The sequence below is a fragment of the Hydra viridissima genome, unplaced genomic scaffold, assembly GCF_058129835.1.
Source record: "Hydra viridissima isolate aposymbiotic clone 2 unplaced genomic scaffold, HvirCarnegie_v1 scaffold_8, whole genome shotgun sequence".
In the NCBI taxonomy this organism is placed as follows: domain Eukaryota; kingdom Metazoa; phylum Cnidaria; class Hydrozoa; order Anthoathecata; family Hydridae; genus Hydra; species Hydra viridissima.
Window position 1 is genome coordinate 15,026,896 of NW_028324307.1, and position 14,699 is coordinate 15,041,594.

At 30.9% G+C, this 14,699-nt stretch overlaps 1 pseudogene across 1 annotated transcript; it reads left to right on the top strand.

The window, feature by feature from the left end:
• Positions 1–6,472: 6,472 nt before the first annotated feature.
• Positions 6,473–13,160, top strand: LOC149885281 (uncharacterized; annotated as a pseudogene). The gene is made up of 4 exons (XR_016454980.1): positions 6,473–6,854; positions 8,985–9,402; positions 9,502–9,610; positions 12,717–13,160. The product of XR_016454980.1 is annotated as an uncharacterized LOC149885281 (transcript).
• Positions 13,161–14,699: the final 1,539 nt, after the last annotated feature.

Genomic DNA, 14,699 nt, shown 5'->3' on the forward strand with positions numbered 1-14,699 from the left:
AAGTAAACAAAGATGATAAACGAAAGTAAAAAAAAAAGATAAATGAAAGTAAACAAAGATGATAAACGAAAGTAAACAAAAATGATTAACGAAAGTAAACAAAAATGATAAATGGAAGTAAACAAAAATGATAAATGAAAGTAAACAAAGATGATAAATTGTTGTTTTCTCGCAGCGAACACAACGTTTCAGTTCTACATTTTCTCTTCTCCTTAAAATTCCCTTTACAAAAAGTTTTCCTTCAATTTATACTATACAAAGAACCTCAAATATGCTCATAAAATAAACCGCTTAAACTATATTTACAACATATCAAATAAACTACGTCAATCAAATCCGCCGTAAATAGTTTCTTCACGCAATTCAATTACATAAATGGAAGTAAACAAAAAAGATAAATGAAAGTAAACAAAAATGATAAATGGAAGTAAAAAAAAAAGATAAATGAAAGTAAAAAAAAAAGATAAATGAAAGTAAACAAAAATGATAAATGAAAGTAAACAAAAATGATAAATGAAAGTAAAAAAAAAAGATAAAAGAAAGTAAACAAAGATGATAAATAAAAGTAAAAAAAAAAGATAAATGAAAGTAAACAAAGATGATAAATGAAAGTAAACAAAAATGATAAATGAAAGTAAAAAAAAAAGATAAAAGAAAGTAAACAAAGATGATAAATAAAAGTAAAAAAAAAAGATAAATGAAAGTAAACAAAGATGATAAATGAAAGTAAACAAAAATGATAAATGGAAGTAAACAAAAATGATAAATGAAAGTAAACAAAAATGATAAATGAAAGTAAAAAAAAAAGATAAATGAAAGTAAACAAAAATGATAAATGAAAGTAAACAAAAATGATAAACGAAAGTAAACAAAAATGATAAATGAAAGTAAAAAAAAAGATAAATGGAAGTAAACAAAAATGATAAATGAAAGTAAACAAAGATGATTAACGAAAGTAAACAAAAATGATAAACGAAAGTAAACAAAAATCATAAACGAAAGTAAACAAAAATCATAAACGAAAGTAAACAAAAATATTTTAAATATACCATTGTTTAAATAGGACTAAGAAAAATGGTTATTTTTGGCAGTTCCTATTAGAGCTTGTTACTCTCCACTTTTCTTTATCGACAAAACTCATGGAAGCCCATATAGATATGATACCTGCGTTTGCTTTGTGAGCATAGATAACTAAATTCCCGTCATCTTGCATAGAAAGCTCATATTTTAAAACTCCAGATAAATAGCTGTTTGTGTCTGACGCCCAGTTTGGATCGTTAACAGTTCGAAACAATCTCCAATAGTCATTGTACATGACTAAATTGCCATCTTGCTGCATTTTAACGGCCCACATCTTTCCCTCTTGGTTGTTTAAAGCTTGCCATATTCTAACATTCTAAAAAAAAAAAAAAATGTAAATGTATTTGATAAAGTTTTAATTTGTAAAAAATTTGTTTGATGAAAATAAGATTGGAAAATAAAATTGGTGAAATACATCTGCGGAAAATAAAACATTTTTTAAAAGTGTTTTCTGAAGTTCAAATAAGAATCCTTTTAAAGTTAAAATCAAAATTTACTTTATCAACATCAAAAACAAAGAATTCGCCTGGGTTTTTGAAAATAGCTCTGTATCTTCCGTTCGGTGGTTGTAAAAAATTTTTGGAAGTTAAGACTTGACCACCGAAAATAGATTCAGGGGGGGGGGGGGGGTTTCTTGCGATAACAAGATCAATGAGACTCTTATCAGGGAAATCTGCTACTAATATTCCAAAATATTGGTATAAGTTCTGATAGATTAAACTTTTTATGTATGCATTTGTCACAGGGGCAACAGCACCAGGCGTGACAACAAATATCAATGCTCCCTTTCCAATAGCACTTAAATAGTTTATAATACGTTTTTGGATCTTAGCATTGTCTACTTGGTCCTTAATGCTCTTTTTTTTGTCGTTGAATTATCAATGGATAAAAAAGTGTAGTCATCAGTTTCATAATTATCTTGAATGTTAAAAGAATTATAAAACAAACCAAATCGAGCTCCACTTGTAACAAAGTCTTGGAGCACAACAATCATTTTTCTTGTTTCACCTAGAGTAGGAGTGTCCGTGTTCCAGTTCCAGAAGAAACTTTTATACCTTTGATTATAATAGTATTCTCGCATGGTCTCTTCGAATGATCTTGTGTTTTTTTCTGGATCGTGTTCTTGTGCAATTCGCATAAGCACAGTTTCTGTTGGATTTTGATTCAAAAAATCAATAACCTTGTTTAGTACATCATCAAAATTCATCTTCAAATACACGGCTCCGTGATGAATGGTAAACTTATTGCTTACGTGACGACATCTTATGTCCAGAAAGCGTATACCGTTGTTAAGTTGATCGGAAGACTCATCCTTTGTGTTTTGGCCCATACTAAAATTGTGTTATAAGCGGCTGAGTTGTGAGTGCCGGGTATAGTTATGCAATCAATTGACACATTATCAGCTAACCTTGACATCCAAGGATCTGACCCTAATGCTTGCAAACTAATGCAAGATATTAAAAAAATTCCTATCACAGATTTCATTTTTTTCTTTTTTTTTCTGCTGTTATCTAAAGTAAAAACAATTCAAATTCAAATAAAACTTTATTAGGTTGATATAATAATATATAATTAGAATATAAATAAAATTATAATGTAAAAAAACTAAACTGCATTGCATGCTAATTTTGACAAAACATTCTTAGCGATAAATGTTATATTTCGAAGGAGTAGGAAAAAAAGGAGTAAAAGGAACAACTCAATGTACGGAAAATGAATGAACCAGGTTGGTTTTTGTTTTTGATATTGTGTAGCAAAATTTTTTTTATTATTCCTAACTTTGATCTTTGTTAAAAATGTGGAACTATTATTTACAGTAATACATCTTATATAGTGATATTTACAATTACAATTATTTATAGAAAAATAAATTTTTTAACTGCTAACGCTTAAAAATTTTCGCTGAGATTCATTCAGACCCATTCCCCTTTCTGATCAAAATGATAAACGGTATGATATTTGATCAGCTTAACATACAGAAAAGGAACAGATTCACACTAACATATTAGGTTATGTAAACGTCGAGTTGGAAAAAATAAATATAAAAATTTTTGCCGATGCGGAGAAATAAAACATTTATTATGGTCACAATAATAAGCTGCCTTGGTTTGGTGCATTAAGTTAAAAATCAAATTCAAAAAATTAATAGCTAGTCCCAAATCAATGAAACAACTCCATCCTCAACCTTAGTCAGCATCCCTACACTATATGATTAGCACATGCTCATTATAAAATCCCCTTGTTCTGCCAAATTAAGTAAAAATTCTAAGCAAATAAGGGTGTTGAGGTTAAGAAGACTTTCTAAAAGTAAAAGATAATACAAAAAGGGAGTCGACTTTTGCACCTTATTCAAAGAATAAAGTCGAAAAAGAAGAGTGTGGCCACGCTTAAATGTGTCAATCTTGTTTTCTTATTAACAAAGTTACTCAACTGAATTCCATGTTCTTAAGAAAATGTCGCTGATCCTGTTTCGCTAAAAGCATTTGCAATCTTTTTCTTTTTTTTATTTCTTTATTTTAATTTATGTTAAGTTTAAACTTTCTAATTTAGTTACTGTATTAAAATTTTAACTTATTATTGTTATTATTATTCTAACTTAATAATAAAGAGGAGGAGGCCAGCGTCAAAAATATTATAGTTAAGAAGAGGAAGCCAGGGTCAAAAATTTGGTAAACACAATTAAGTATCACTCAGAATACGATCAAAGTCCACTAACTCGCAATACATAATTATGCGTAAGTAATTATTAAGTTATGCGAAATAGAGTAAAATAGGGTCAAATGAAATAGTTAAGAATTTTAGTTAATTTTTTTAACGGGGAAAAAGGTTTTTAATTTTTTTTTTAAAAAAGTTGTAGAGAACTTTGAGCTGTATTTAAATATATACAAATAAAATAAAATTTTTTTTTAGTTTTTAAAGAAACTTTATTTAATTGAAAAAAAAAGCTATTTCATTCTACCCCCACATTCGGGGAGAATGAAATAAGCAAATCTAAATGTAATTAAAATAACACTTAACTAAAAAAAAAAAAAAACAAAAAGCAACCAACCATAATAATTTAAAAAACAACCAATGATAACAATAAAAAAAAAACAACCAATTAAAACTTTTTTTATTCTTGTGATGATGTTGAGTTGATGATAAGTACAAGAGGTTAAGTTGAGTTGTCACTTTTGCGGCACTTTTTAGTGCAATAAAACTCAGCGCCTTTTACATATCGCTTTGGTATGCATGTTTGACAAAGCCAAACCTTGCATTTTAAATTTTCATACTGATACCATTCCATTATATTGACTTCTTGAAGCTTCGCCTAAAACTTTACGGCACTTTTTACACTTGACTTGGTTTGCAGCTGTTTTTGTTGTTGGAGTTGCTGTTGTTGCTTGGCTTATTTGTCATTAAAGCAAATCTTGCGATGTTTTTTAGCTTGCTTTGCTGCTCTTTTGCTATAAGTACTTTTCAATCTCTCGAGTATTTCAGGTTTATTGAGAAACTCCCCTTCGAACCTTGGTACGACTACATTTTTTCGTTTTTTTGTGTCAACGTGTTGGATACGAAATATTAGTTGCAAAGCTGCTGCAAGCGATTGGGCCGATTACAATTGTTTTTCAACCTCTCTTTGAATTTCCTTTTGAATAGCCGGAGTTACTACACTATTGAAGGTTGTTTGCAGGGGAGTTGACTTTGGAGGAGACTTTGAAGCTGATGCTATGCGATATATGCTGATGCTAGATGCTGCTGATATAGATTCAGAGAGCAGTGGCTGAGATGGTTTAGTTCCTGGTGCTAGTAGTGGTGATGGTACTTTCATAGATTCTGGTGGTTGAGATGATGAAGACTCAGGTTGAGATGACGGTGTTTCAAACGTATTAGCAATTTGCAATTTTGACTGATCGATTTTACTGATGTCGAGTGGAAATAAGCCAGTATTCTGAAATCCAGTAACTATTTGGGTGCGTGTAAAAACTTTACCAGAGCTAAAAAGTTTTGCTTGCAGTTGGTTAAAACATTCTTTTGATTAGTTGCTGAAATTTGTCTCTGCATAAAACTGTTCAAGAGTAAGAGTTTATGAGGTAAGAGTGACCTTGGTGTTACTTAACAAATGAGATTGACCTTGGTGTTGCTTAACTTACGACTCCACCGGTTTATGAAAAGCTTATACCAATCTCTCCGTAGTGTATCATTAGGAAAAAAATGAGATTGAACTTGGTGTTGCAAATAGTCGGTAGCTAGTGTGATGACGTCATTGTAAGTTCTACCAAAGCCCCCAATTGAATAATTTGATGAGAATATCAATTAGAATTAATTCAAGTTGTTGCGACAATCTCGTGTTTGAACTACTCCCAATTGTTTCACCTATGCCGTGGACACGCCCATGAAGAGTTGCTACTGGTATGCTGAATGATTGAGCAGTTTTGATTAAGAACAACTTGCTCTTCGGTGTATGGTTTTTCTTTTTTCTTTGAAAGCAAGTTATTTCGAGACATATTTTATATTATAATAGATTTAAAATTTATACAAAAAATTTATAGAGATTGATTGATCACTTGAGATTTAATAAATAAAAGCCGCATTTAACAAGTGATCAATTCGCGTATTTCATTCAACCCCACATGTCTCCGTTTTCATTTTTAACTCATAACTTTTTTCCCTAAGTAGTAAATTTAATTTTGAGAAAAGATTCTTGACCAGCGTAAAAAGTTCTACCAGTATACTTATTAAGTTCATTGACATTAAATTTAATTTCCGAGAGTTTTAATGCCCATCTTTCAAAAAAAGAAAAAAAAATATCATCACGCACTCGAAAACTTAACAAATTATAAAAGAAAACTTTTTTTTTTTAATTAAAATTTGATATCGTCTAATTCAGAAAAAAATTTTCTACAATATGATCAAAAAATATTTGCGAAAAGTATATTTAATAATTAATCAAGAGCAAAAGAATAAAGATTGTCATAACTATTTCATTCTACCCTCTATTTCATTCTACCCTCTATTTCATTCTACCCTCTATTTCATTCTACCCTCTATTTCATTCTACCCTGTCTTTCTCTATTTAATTTTAATTTTTAATTTATCAAAACGCGCTTTAATTTAAAATATTTTACAGGCTTCTAAGCTAAGAGAAAAATAAAAGGTTTTGATGTTAAAAAAAAAAAAAGAAATTTTGAAGTGGAAATGGATATGACATGTATATGTCAATTTAAAAGTTTAAATTTTTGTAGTTTTAACATTTTATAAATTTTTATTAATCTAGAAAATATATAAGTTAACATTCAATCTTTTTCAATTAAAAAAAAAATTTGTTTCATTTAACAAATGAACTAAATTCTTGATTAAGAAAAATTTAAATGAAAAGAAAAACAATAAATGATTTATTGTTATCAAATTTTACTATTATGTTATTAGTTCAGATATTTCAGATTGTGATGACACAGACATACCAAATGGTGAGGCAGAAGATGTTTTAAGTTTGCAAGATGTTTTGGTTAACTTATCACTTTCCTGAAATTTTAATTTTTGTAAATCTAAAAAGTCATTAAACTATGTAAATTAAATTTTTAGATAGTGAAACGACTTGTGTTTACAATACTGTTGAAGAAAACAATGTTTTTCCATTAATTTTGAAATAATTAGATCTTCACATTTCAGATAAAATTGACACCTACATATGTAATTCGGTTGAGGAAGCTAATCAATGTCTTCATAACTATGAGATATACAATATTGTTCGATTTGCTGCTTTCCCAATCCAAAAGAGTTTGGTAGTACAGGTAAAAAATATTAAAGCAATTAAATATATACTAAAAATATAAATTAAATGATTGTTCAGAGTTACCTCAACAAAGTTGTAATATGTATTTTAGTGTTTTATTATATATATATGTGTGTATATATATATATATATATATATACATATATATATATATATATATATATATATATATATATATATATATATATATATATATATATATATATATATACAGGCTTGGACTGGGCCGCCGGGATACCGGGAGATTCCCGATGGGCCGGTTGGCATAAAAATTGTATTATATTTTTAGTTAGGCTACATTATATTATCCAAATAAAATGTAAATTAAAGTTCAGACTGGTTTGAAAGAGAAAAGAATCAGAGCAAATCAACTACTTGAAAGTGCAAAAGATAAATTTGGTATCAATGTTCACAACATGGTAATGAATCAAGTAATCAGAAGTTTAAAATAGAGATTCTCAGAGCATGGTAGTCTATATGCTGATTTATCTTGTTTAGATCCAAGAAATTTTGCAAAAATTTTGAAAAAAATGCCTAGTAGCAGATTGCAGCATCTGAGTGGGTTGCTCAGAAAGTTTGATGCTAGTGTAACAAAAGGTCAGCTTTAAACGGAATTATCGGACTTTGCAAGGAAAGGGGAAAGTTTCGAAATAACTCTTGAAGATGAATATAACTTGATATTTGACACGGAAGTATCTCACTGTGTCTCGGACAACATGTAACAATGTAAATCCGAAGAATCTGAAACTGTCTTTACAATCCCAGAAGTGGAAAACAGTGACAGCCACAGAAAAAAATGCAAATCTTGCAAAAAATGTATTTTTTGTTGTTATTTTGTCCTCCAGAAGTTTAACTTGCATAGTCTTGCGTATTCAAATTTGTTTCTGGCTTAAAAAGTTGTGCTGACATAATCCTCATCACAAGTTGCTTGCGAAAGGTCATTTTCGAAATTGAAACATATTTTGAACAGATTAAGAAATTTGATGAGCCAGTCAAGTTTACAGTCAATCATGCTGATGTCTTGTGAAAAAGACGTTCTTCCGAGAATTAATAACGATGCAATAATTGATGTCTTAGCATCGACTAGTCAAACGATGAAAAAGTTGCTATACTAGTTAATATTGAATAGCGATGGTGTCTACTATTTCTAGACTCCAACTAACAGCAGTGTTTTAGAAATATTTATTTTTATCAATATTTAGGCAGAGAAGATTTAATTTTTTTTTTTATACTTTAGATAATAATAAACAATAATTTTATAAAACGCTAATTATCACGTTGATGGGCTCAGTGACGCAACAGCATTTAAACTACTACTATAAGTTAATATAATGTTTTTTGACCCACTTTTTTTTAGTAATGATGAAAAGTTTACATTAAAATATATAATTTCTAAAAAAATCTCGCCTTAAAGCTTATTTTTATTGTGATAATTAAACTTTTTTAGCTTTTAGTTCACGCAACTCAGGTGACGCAACCTAATTTTTACAGATGTGTATGTGATAAAAAAACACTTGAATTATTTTTAAAGACTAAAGGTGTTTTCACTCAAGACATATATAATGTCAAAGATTCTTTCTAAACAAAAAAATGGATATGTTTTGTTTAAAATATTGCAATAACTTGCCCTCAAATTTTACTCACTTTTTCGAATAATAAAAAGAAAAAACAGTTGCTAACATTCATCAAATTTATCTACTCGGTTCAAATATTTTCTACTCAAAATATATTTTAACAATAATTTTAAGGTGTTTAAACTACAATTAAAGAAAAAAAATCTTTTGAAAAAAGAAATTTTTAAACACAAAATTTCCATCGTGGAAATAGCGATATGTGTATATATATATATATATATATATATATATATATATATATATATATATATATATATATATATATATATATATATATATATATATATATATATATATATTTAACAAACTTAAAAATAGATATTGTGAAATGTGGCATTTGTTTTTTAAATTTTTATTCTAATGTTATTGTTTCAATAAAGGAAGGTTATGAAATCTATGCTCATTTTTCTCTCTATTTTTCTCTAAATGTTCATCAATTTGTCGAGCCCTGAGAATGTAAGTTTTGATTCATATCATAAATTTCAATTTATTAGCTTTAAAGATTCTCAAGCATTGATCAAGATTGTTTAGAAAACAAAATAGGCAAGTGGAAGACTGATGCTACTGTGAAAATACATTTTCATCCAAAAAGTAGTCATAGAAGTGATGAGCTGTTGTTTGTATATCAAGCTAATTGGCAAAAAAAACTTCTAAATAGATAAGGTAATGAAATGGTGTTTTTAGATGCAACTTACAAAACTACTCGATATTGATTGCCATTGTTTTTCTTAGTGGTAAAAACAAATGTTGATTATCAAATAGTTGCAACATTTGTATCTGAAAGTGAAACTTTTGAGACAATTTCAAAAGCCCTTAATGTTATAAAATCTTGGAATGTCAATTTTCAACCTTTATATTGCATGACTGACTATTTTCATGAGGAGATACGTGCTTTGGAATCTGTTTTTACTGGTGTGTCTTTATTTTATCTATATATTTCATATATTTATATTATATTTTATGCAACGCAAGTTCTAATTACTTGTTAATAAAATTTTGTTATCTTATTAGGATGAGAAGTATTCATCTGCTATTTTCATAGAGAACAGGCATGGGATTGTTGGATTAAAAAAACAACAAATGGTTGTTGTAGCAGAAAGGATGATATTTTAAGAACCAGGCTTGCAGAGCCGGAGCCAGAGCCGGAGCCGGGAGCCGAGGATCCGATACTTTTTGCAGGAGCCGGAGCCGGAGCCGGAGCCGAGAAAAATTAGTAGATCCCGGCTCTCAAAAAAATTTTGAACTAAACATTTTTTTTTTTTTTTTAATTTTTAGATTAATTTTTGACACATTTTTTTAGCGACCTCTGCACTTCATTCAAGAAACTTAAAACTCAAAATTCTCTAAGTCTCTAACAAATTATTTCATATACAATAAAATCACTTACAAGTTTAGTCTAAAAATAAATCTCAAAAAAATGGCCGCCACCATATATTTGCTTAAATTGTTTTTTTAAATTCTTATTCTTGTGAAATGAATGAAGTGCCATATTTATTCTTATCTTCTGTCATTTTTTTTTCATTTCAAAATTATTCAATGACCCAAAATTATTCTTGTATTTTTCTTTTCTTCTCCTGCAATATTTATATAAAGTTGAATATATATTTGGAATTTTTCCGCTATTTCTGTTATTTAAAAATTGCAACCATGAGTGATAAAGTAGAAGACGAGAGGTTATATGATTAACTGAAATGGTTTACTTATCGCGAAGAGGACGAAGTGTTTTTTTGTCAAGTTAAGATAAGTGTAGGGGAGGAAGTCAGCAAACTTTGCTGTGCAACATGCAAATGAAGTACGAGGGAAAAGAGCAACGGAAAAAAAAAACCCACCGCCAACATGAAACGCCATTTTGTCAATAAACATTCGACTCTTTTGACAAAAATTGTTGAGGCAAGAGAGCAGAAACTGAAGAAAGAGAAGGCCAAAAAGGAAAAGAAACGCACCTCATCCGTTTTTGGAGGAAATCAGGGCTCGACTAGTGAGACAAGAAAAGTACAAGCACCCATCGATCGCTTTCTCAACAAAGTTACCATCGCAATTTCAAAAGAGGACTTCAAGAAAGGCATGAACATGACGATTCTTCAAAACGGCGCTCCCTTTAACCTATTCAGCAGTGAAGGAATCAAGATTTTGACTGGCGATTTGGCAAAACATTTTGGCTTGAAAGTCAACCGGGATTCTGCTCGAAGTCAAATCATGGCTTTGGCTCAACAAAAGCGGGCTAAGTTAAAAACCAATCTACAGGGAAAGCTGGTTTTTCTGAAAGTCGACGGAGCTTCAAGACATAATCAAAGTTTTCTTGGCGTCAATGTGCAGTTCCTCATGGATAGCAAAACCAAGAATCTCTTGAAGGCGTGCTGGAATCGTATGGCATCAGAAAAGAAAATGTCCTCGGAATTACGACTGATAACGGGTCGAACATGGTAAAAATGGTTGGAGACTTTGGAAAGACAGATGAAGAAGGTGACGTCACTGACGAGTTTGCTAAAGAACTTGCTGGCGTCGAAATCGAAGAAGAACTTGAGGTTGAAATTGAAGGTGATCTGCCGGATGCTTATATCACTGACGACGACGACGACGTGTTTGAACAGCAGAGGCCTTACTTCAACGAAATATCGGAAAACATGAGCACCGTTAATCTGCAACGTTGTGGTGCTCACACCTTGCAGCTGGCTGTTAAAGACGGTTTGGAAAAACGAGGCATTAAGTCTCTGGTTGGCAAAGCTTGAGATGTAGCAAAAGCTTGTCGAACGTCGAAAGCTAATGAATTTTGCAAACAACACAAAACTAAAAAGGTACATACAATATAATCGCAAATCGCAATAAATGAAAATATTTAAATGAATATTAATAAGAATCTGAACTTGAGTTTGAATTTAACATTTGTCAATTATGCGTTTTCGAATGTTGAAAACAATCAAATTTAAAAAAAGTTACTCAAATTTCTCATATTTACAGGTTGCAATAATCGACAATGCAACCAGATGGTCCAGTACATTCAACATGCTCAACCAACTTCTTAAGATGCGTGATGTCCTGAATACACTGGAAGCGGAATTTAAAACCCGTGACTTTACGTTTCTAAATTACGAGTGGAAGCAAATAGAGAAACTTGCAAAAATCCTCGAGAAACCGGCAGTTGCAACTCAATAATTCCAGAGTCAGGATCTCACGCCTGGGAACTTTATTTACATTTAGGAAATTCTGAAGGAGGAGCTAGTTTCTGGTGAATTCAAGACGTCTGATTTTGGGAAGAATATCAGGGATTCAATGGTGCATCGGGAATTACTTTTGTTCGATAATCCCTTTTTTTGTGCTGCTGTCTTTGTAGATGTGAATATCAATGCCTTCTTGGAGAAGAGCAACAGATTTTTATCTCAGTTTTCAATCTATTATTTTTTTAAACGAAAATTGGAATTTGAAGTTACGTACTTTTAATGAAATTCAAAATACTGTTTCATTTAACTTTACTTTTTGACAATCTACTTTCCTCACTGCAAGAATGTGATAAATTATAATTTGCTTGAAATTTAAAAACATTAAAAATGCTTTACAATGTTTCAATTGATTGTTAAAGACACTCTGTGGAAGATCCAGAAAAAGCTCAATGAGCAAAAGAAGTTCGAAATCGAGGGGAGTGGAATTGGTCTTCATGGAAATGACTCTAGCGAGAGTACTGGAAGTGGTTTGGAAAATGAAGAGGAATCCGAGTAAATGAGTCCCAGAAAAAGGATGCGAATTCGAATGGAACGTGCTCGGAAGCAAAAAAGCGAGCAGTCCAGCCAAGTCATATGGAATCGGATTTGATTGATAGCATGTTTTTTCTTCGAATGAATAAAGAGTACATTTGACTTTTGAGTGTGTATTGACAGAAAAAAAAAAAGAGAAAACGTTTTGAATTTGGAATTTGATGCTAAATAAGTTAGTTAAAAAATTTTTGTAGAAATGACCAGGCAAAGGCATAAATTTGCAAGTACGAAATGAAAGGGTATATAAAAGGGACTGATTCTTCAAAAAAATGTAGTAGCTTATTTTTCATTCATTAAAAAATTTATGAATAGACGGCGAGGTATACTTTTAAATCTTATTCTTCTATTGACGTTATGAGGAGCCGGAGCTGGAGCCGGAGCCAGAGCCGGAGCCAGAGCCGGAGCTGAGTTTTTGCTGGGAGTCGGAGCCGGAGCGGAGCCGTGAAAAAAATTGGGCGGCTCCGCAAGCCTGTTAAGAATGTTGAGATCCGTTGCCTGGTCAAGATCTTTTGAAGAGGAAGTAGATGCCATAAAAAGGTTGCAGCTCTCTGAATTCTAGTGTCAAGAGGGTTTTTCAAAATTAAAACATGTTGAAACTTATTGGGTTCCTATAAAAAAGGTATTTCAGAAAAGCATGACTTTGAATAATTAAACTTTTATTTGAAACCAATGCTTGTTACAATTATTTGGTTTGGTTTGCATTATTTCAAGGCAAGGCTTATGAAAGTAGAATTGCTTTCTTTTTAATTTAGAAGTGGATCTCGTGGTACAGACAAAATTGTCTTTTAATTTATTGCAATACAAATAATGGTGTGGAAAGACAAAATAAGTCATTTAAATATTCCTATTTAAAGAAATATAACAACTCCTCATTGACAGGCATGTTAACTCTATCGATTGAAGAATTCTTCACTGATAAGCTAAAAAAGGTTAGTTAAAAACAAAATTAAATTATTGAATTAATGTTTGGTGGGACTAATGTCAATTTTTAAATTGTTCATAGTAATGATGTTAATATAATACTGTTATGGCGCTACTGCAGTTTCTCCCCCCCCCCCTTTTTTTTTTTTTATTATTGATTATGATACAGAATTTTATGCTGATTCAGAAAAATATAAAAACATGGACCTGAAAATTAACGGAAAGTACTCTAATTTGAAGTCAAAGTTGTAAAAAATCCCACTAAAAACCTTAATATTCGCCATTTTTCAAGATTGTAAACGAAAATTAATTACCGTTACTTTGCGCAATAAATAGACCTGGTTTCTATCAGCATTATTAATATCAGCATTTTAAAATGTTACAATGAAATTGAATCAATTGAAAATTTCAAAGAAAGATCGAATTTAGAACGTGAGAAATGTAGACAAATCAGTAAATAATGATCGTATCATACAATGGTTAAGACGGCATAAGGGTTGTATTTTTAAAACTTTAAATTTGTAAACCCTTTAAGAATTAAATTTTGAAAATTTTTCTATTAAGAAAAAATTAAGCAACAAAATTTCTTAATTTAAAAAAAATTTATTTAGAACTGCTAACTTCTTCTCTGAAAGTTGTTTTTTTTTTTACATTTTTATATAACCCCCGTTTTAATATATATATTAAATACGCAAATACCGACATAAAATTAACACTTTCAAAGAGTGATAAAGTACTAAGCAACATGGCTCTTCGAAGACCAATAATGAACGAATTTGATTCTCTTTCTCTAACAGAAATTGGAGCAAGATTTAAGTATAACTTAGAAGGTACTATTCGCTGGTGCAGAACTCATGGTTTACTGGCCGAAAGCATGAACTGTAGTGTATGTGGCGTTCCATGCACACAGCAAGTAAAAAACAGCACGATCGATTTAGTAATTTGGAGATGTCCCGTTAAGCGCTGCAAAAGAACTCTTAGTATTAGAAAAGGCAGTTTCTTCGAGAAATCGCATTTACATTTATGGCAGGTTTTAGGCTTGACATACGTTTGGAGTAGAGGCGCAGGTAAAAGTCGAGGGTTCTCATTAAACGATATCAGGCAAGAACTCAGCATTGAATCTGATCACACCATTGTTGATTGGAATCAATATTGCAGAGACATTTGCGTTGAATATTTCATCAATAACCCTGACCCAATAGGCGGGCCTGGGTGCATTGTTGAAATTGATGAATCCGTTTTTTGCAGAAGAAAAAACCACGTTGGTCGCATAATTCTGCAACAGTGAATATTTGGTGGTTACAAACCTGCGACCAAGAAAGGTTTCTTAATTTCAGTGCAAAATCGTGATGCTGCAACATTGCTTCCAATTATTCAACAGTGGATCCTTCCTGGCACTACTATCTGGAGCGATATGTGGGCAGCTTACAATGGTTTGCAAGGGCCTTTATATCAATACGGCACAGTTAACCACTCCTACAACTTTGTAGATCCGCAGACCGGAGTGACCACAAATCACGTGGAAGCTATGTGGTCTAG